The 6,815-nt window shown below is 31.3% G+C and overlaps 1 pseudogene; it reads left to right on the top strand.

The window, feature by feature from the left end:
* The first annotated feature begins 5,783 nt into the window (after positions 1–5,783).
* LOC104853105 lies at positions 5,784–6,357 on the top strand (annotated as a pseudogene).
* Positions 6,358–6,815: the final 458 nt, after the last annotated feature.

Genomic DNA, 6,815 nt, shown 5'->3' with positions numbered 1-6,815 from the left:
TCTGTCATTTTCCTCTTTTATTTCTGCTTTCTACAAACTTCCTTTTCTGTCTCTACAGTTTGTTTGGTTGGAAATTTGTTAAGATAAATGTTGTTAAACTATCAATATATCTTTGTAGCTATTTTCTACTGATGATGAATATTAATTTTTAAGTAAATTTTATTATAACTATACTTGATCATTAATATCATTTAGTACCTGATACATATTATAAATTCTCCAACTCCTTCAGATATTTGTTTTTTCTCAAATTATACAAATCACCAACATTCCACACATCACTGCACTATTTTATTATACCTAAGTATATATTGTATTGTAGAAAATATGCATTGTGTATATGTGTGGGGGGTATGTTTTTACATATATGTGTGCACTATTAAATGAGAAACATGGGCATGGATGTGGTAGGATTGTGCACAGTTGGCATATTGATAGTTTCTCTGGCAACCTTATGATTTCTTTAAATTACATGATTGGCTTCTTAGTCATTCATTTGGGAAGAATATTACATATCTATTGATGTTAAATCCTATTATTATGCTTATAAAAATTGATAAAAATAAGTATGGGATATAATAAAATAGCAACAGAAAAATCTGATCTTAAAAATGAATTTTTTAGTTGCCTTTGGATTTCAAATATAAGTATATTTTTTTCTATGGGAAGTTTTTTTAGAAAATGTAAGTGGTGCAATCAACAAGTATTTATCAATTAATTAAACCAAGGAGTTTATAAATCATAAAATTTTGAAGACAGTTTCTCAACTATAATATGTAACTTTGTTTTATTTATAATTACATTATTTCAAAAATATAAGAAAATAAGAAAGAGCATAATGTTTAAAGATCATATTAAACTAATGTATTTCAATTAGTCTGTGTTACATAAATTCTTGTTTATTTCATATCCTTTTTTTTGCTGTCATATATATGTATATTTGAAATTTTTATTTAATATCTTCATTCTTGTTATCATGTATCTTTGCAATCTTTAATAAAAAAATATTGAGGGGAGTATCTAAATCTGAGAAGTTAAAGTGTTTTTTTTTGTTTTGTTTTTATATATTTTTGTTATTTTAAATTGAATTTATTGCTACATTCTAGGTAGACAGTACAGTTACATTCATTACTGGGATCTTGTACCTTTACATGCCATGTCTTGGTTCTCATTTTTCCCCTCGTCCCCACCCTTCCTTCACCCCCTAGAAGTTAAAGTTTTTAACACATAGTCGAGTAAGCAAACAAATGACAAAGTTTAAAACTTATTACAGAAAACATCACCGAGTTCAATGCCTGGTACCAAAAAAAGAGGATTAAAAAAAAAAAAAAAAAAAAAAAAAAAAAAAAAAAAAAAAAAAAAAGAAAAAGAAAACATCAAATGACAAAGCTAAACAATAAGAGAAGAAATAAACAGAGTCAGTACAAAACAACCAAAAATAATAGAAAAAATAACAGGAATATGTTGTTACCTATCAGTATGACCCTGAATGGATACAGATTAAATTTCCAATTTAATTATATGAATGAGTTTAAAAAAAAAAAAAAAAAAAAACAAGAGCAAGACTCAACTATATACCCCCTACAAGAAACTCACTTCCCTGGTAATGATACACATAAACTTAAATTGAATAAATGGAAAAATTATTCACACAAACAAAAAATGAAAGCAAGCAGAAAGCAGTTATATAAAATAAACAGACTTTGGTAAAAAAAATTGTAAAAGAGACAAAGGTCATTATACAATGACAGGAGAATCAATTCAGCAAGATGACATAACAATTATAAATACATATGTAGCTAATGCTGCATAAACAAAATATATAAAGCAACTCTTATCATTAGATCTAAATGGAGAGACTCTAATAAAATAATAGTTGGGGATTTCAGCACCCCACTTTCACTAGTAGACATATTATTAAAGAAAGCAGAATTAACCCATACTATAGACCAAATAGATCTAACAAACATTTATAGAACATTTTGCCCAACACCTACAGAATACACATTCTTCTCCTCAGTATGTTGAACATTCTCCAGAATAAATGATATATTCATTCACAAAAAAGTCTCAACAAATTATTGGAAGTCAAAATATTTTATATCTTTTGTGATCACAGTAGAAAAATATCGACAAAAACAACTGTGAGAATTATACAAATAATTATTCAAATTAAACATGATCCTGAATAACCAATGAACCAATAAAGAAATTAAAAGGTAAATGAAAGATGAAAAGAAGGGAAACACAAAACCAAAACCTAAGGAATACAGCAAAAGCAGTACTGAGAGGTGAGTGTATAGCAATAAGCATCTACAGTTTCAAACATATGGAAGTAATTCAAAGAACCTGACAAAAACTTCAAGGAGCTACAAAGGCAAGAAAAACAAAATTCAAAATAAAATAAAATTAATGGAAATGAAATTAAGACTGAAAGAATTGGTCAATAAAACCAAAATTTAGCTTTCTGAAAAACTAAGGAAAATCAATGAATATTTGCTAGATTAAGTAAGAAAATAGAGAAAATATTCAAAAGCAGAGGTGAGAAAAGAAACACTATAACTAATCTATAATCTTCCAAAGGATCATTAAGGATTCTTATGAACAATTATTCACAAACAAATTGGAAAATATAGAAGAAATTAATAAATTTCTGAGCACAAATAATTTGGGAGATTAAACCATAAATAATGGCTTCAATGAATTCTACCAAACTTTTAAAGAAGCTCTAAAACTCATTCTTCTCAAACTATTCCCTCAAAATTGAAAGGAACCAGGGGCTGGGAATTTAGCTCAGTGGCGCACCACACCTGTCTTGCAAGTGTAAGGTCCTGAGTTTGATCCCTGGTACAAATATGTGTGTGTGTGTGTATGTGTGTGTGTGTATGCATATATATATGTATATATGTGTGTGTATATGCATATATATGTATATGTATATATGTATATGTGTGTGTGTGTGTGTGTGTGTGTGTATGTATGTATATACTGGAAGAAAATAAATTCTTCCAAACTCATTTTATGAGACCAGCATTACCTTGATACCACACCAGAGAAAGACACAACACAAAAATAAGAAAATTACAGATCTCTATCTCTGATGAGCATAGTTGCAAAAATAAATAAACTGAATCTTGATAGCAAGTCAAAAAGATTATGCACCTTGATGGTTTATGGATGCAGAAACAGATCAATAAACAGAATGAAGAAAAACATACCATATAATCATCTTAATACATGCAGAGAAAATGATATAATTAAACATTCCTTCATGATAAACACTTTTGACAAATTAGATAGAGAAAAAGTATACCTCACCAAAACTGAGGTTGTATGCAATAAACCAAGAGTGCGCTGAATGAAGAAAAGTTGAAAATGTCTTTTTTAACTCTGGAATGAGATAAGGATATGCACTTTTAACATTCTTATTACAACATAGTACTAGAGGTCCCAGCCAGAGCCTTTAGACAAGAGAAAGAAATACAGGGTTTCTAAATAGGAAAAGAAGAAGCCCAACTATCCCTCTTGGCAGATAACATGTTCTTAGAAAAAAAACTAAAGACTTGACCCCAAAACTGTTAGGAGGAATAAATTCAGTAAAGTTGAAGTATATAAGACCAGCATACAAAAACCAGTAACCACAAAAACCAGTTTAAATTTAACCCAGAGAGTGAAAGAACTCTACAATGAAAATTATAAAACATTGATGAAGCCTGGTATAGTGATGCATGACTCTAATCCTAAAATTTGGGAGGTTGAGACAGGATGATTGCTGCAAGTTCGAGGGCAATCTGGACTACATAGTGAGTTCAGGCCAGCCTAAACTACAGTGAGATTCTCTCTCTTTCTCTCTCTCTCTCTCTCTCTCTCTCTCTCTCTCTCTCTCTCTCTCTCTCTCTCTCCCCCACCCACACACACAGTGGAATATTATTCAACCATAAAATAGTGTCATTTTCAGCTACATGGACAAGCATGGAGAACACTATGTTACATCAAACAAGACAGGCATAGAAAGATAAATACTGTTCTTATATATGTAGCTAAAATAGTTGATGTTGCAGAGTAGAATAGTGATAACCAAGTCTTTGGAAGTAAAGAGAAATTAGTTTATGGAGAGAAGATGGTTAACTGGTATGGAGATACAGCTGGACAGGAGAAATAACTTGTATTTCTAGTGTCCCATGGTATAGTAAGGTAACTATAACTTGCAACAATTAATTGTATATTTCAAAATAGCTATTAGGATTTTGAAATGTTCCCAACAAAAAGACATGATTAATATTTGAAATGACGGATACAGCACTTAGCCAGCTCAACAATACTACTGTAGTTACATTATTTTTAAATGTTTGTCAATCTAAAATAGTGAAATGATAGTACTTATATTTTAAGCTAGTTTTCAAGGTATGATGTCTTCCATATTTAAAAAATAACTAAGTACAACAAAATTGAATGTCTCCTATCTGTGCTTTTACACTCTAACTCTGGTGGCCATAGTAGCAATGCATAACAAGCAGCAACCCTTGGAGAAATTTGTCTACGTGATATTTAATTTTGCCTAGGAATCCAACATTGTTCCACTGTTTTGAAATGATAGGGTCAACACCAGATAAATAGAAATACTTCAAATCTTTGTCCTAATTCTCACAAAATGAGTATATAGAGATGATATAATATGAGTTAATATTAAAAATATTTGGTTAATTTAGTTTGGGTTGTTGGGTACAGCATTTCACATACATCCTCCTCTTTCATCTCCTGTGTTTTCTTTCCATTTTTCTCCCAGTCTCCTGGAGCTCGAGTGTTATTATATTCTATAAAAAATGTTTTACTCATGCAATTGCAATGCCTTTTTAGGTTTCAATCTCAGTAGTGCAAAATGTGCAGGTTTCTAATTCTCCAGTTTTATATATTCTTTTTCATGAGAAATAAAATCAAAATCTCCAACCTAGCTGCTTGGAGCAAAACATTATTTTTCTTCTTTTCCCTATATGTGTAAGTGGCATCAAACTCAAATATTTTATTACAGAAAACCCTTGCCAATTTAAATGTTCAATTTCTCAATAAGACATGAATCAGAAAGAGTCAATATGTTTGCAAATGTGATTCTAAGTTTTGCCTTTGGGTATTTTAGCTAAATTTCCACTTCCTTCAGTGGAGTGACAGAAAATAGATCTGAGGAAAGAATGTGACCCATGAAATTTTAAATGATTTTCAAGTAGGTAGGGTAGGTAAAATATTTCTTATGCTTGTGATTAGATGGTACCTGTCGAATTTTTGAAAGGAAGATATTTAAAAACTTTTAATATAACAAAATTCAATTAAGAAGTTGCAAATTTAGTTAGCTTTGAAGAGTTGCATTTTAAAGAATTTTGAATAAAATGCTTTATTCATTCAAAAATATTTACTCATCTCAATATTTCTTATACATCATAAAAAATTCTAGCCCAATAATATTTCATATGACAATTAGTTTTAATGTAAAACCTGAAATAGCTTCAAGTATAACCTAATATACAATATAAAATAACCATTTTTTGAGATGCTGGGATGCACCACCTCAGTGACTTGCGTCTCCTGGTCCCCCGGCCCATGGCTTGCCATCCCTGGTTTCAAGCTGACGAGGTTCAGGGCTGCTCCTGATCTTGCCTCTACCTCTGCGAAAAGGGTGCTGCCTTACCTCGCAGGAGAGGCACAGAAAGGGATGCCTGGCCTTGGGGGTCACTGTGCTTTCTCTAGGTACTCATAAGCTCTTTCTGCCTGGGAGGAAGACACCGGTCTCTATGGGCCCCAAGGAGAACCAGGAGATGGAACTAGAAACATTACATTCTATTTATGAAGGAGACGAAAGTTGGAATTAAGTCCAGTTTCATTTCAATATAGGGTAGGGGAAAGCAGTGATCCCAAAGCCTTCTTAATAGAGATTTCGTGGACAGAAACATATCCCCAGACACCTCCAATTATATATTTGAGTACCTTTTTAAACAATACCATATCATCAGCTGTAAAGCAAAATATATCACCCAAGTTACAGAAAGTTACAGGAAGCAGTGGAAGTTAACCTTGGAACTGCTCTGACCTGTACATTGTTTGAGTACGCCAAAGACAATAAAAAGCAGTTCATGGAAAATCACCATCCTATTAATTCTACAACATCCATGAGCAATATCATCTCAGTTGAAACTCCTAGGATAGCCCCATCAAGTAAGAAAAACAGAAAAAAAAAGAACAGCTTCCAAAAGCTCAGAAGTGTAAGCTGTCAGATAAAACAGAACACAAACAAAGAAGAACTTTGGTTGGAATTGGGCTGATGTTGTAAAGCATTTAAGCAAAACTGGTTCTAAAGATGACAAGTAGCACTTGGAATTTGACATAAGGAAAGAGCATCCTTTAAAAAGTAAACTTGTTTCAACATTTCATTACTATTTTCTGATATTGAGGTGGCTTTTTATAAAATACAGTTTTTTATGTTTCTTTTGTAATAAGTGTATGTGGAAAGGTCATGAAGAAATTGTGCATGGTTGTATTAAATTATTTTCACAAAATTGCCTTAATAAAAGGTGAAAATGTTAGTTTAGTGTGCTTTATAAGCCTGTAGAGCTTTGTAAATGAACAAATATGGGGTACAATTAGCTTATTTATATGAACTTATTCTAGTGGATGTGATAATTTTTAAAGGAGTATAAAACCCTCTTCAAACTATAAAAGTAGAATATTGAGTATATAATTACTTTAATGATTCACATTAATAGGCTTCTTATCCTAAATAAGTCTTCATCTCTTCTTTTGCTTAATCACTGAGGCAGAAATTACTT

The sequence above is a fragment of the Fukomys damarensis genome, unplaced genomic scaffold (assembly GCF_012274545.1).
Source record: "Fukomys damarensis isolate Sample0158 unplaced genomic scaffold, DMR_v1.0_HiC HiC_scaffold_38, whole genome shotgun sequence".
NCBI lineage: Eukaryota > Metazoa > Chordata > Mammalia > Rodentia > Bathyergidae > Fukomys > Fukomys damarensis.
Note: the sequence above shows the minus strand (reverse complement) of the source record. Positions and strands in the feature narration are given on the sequence as shown.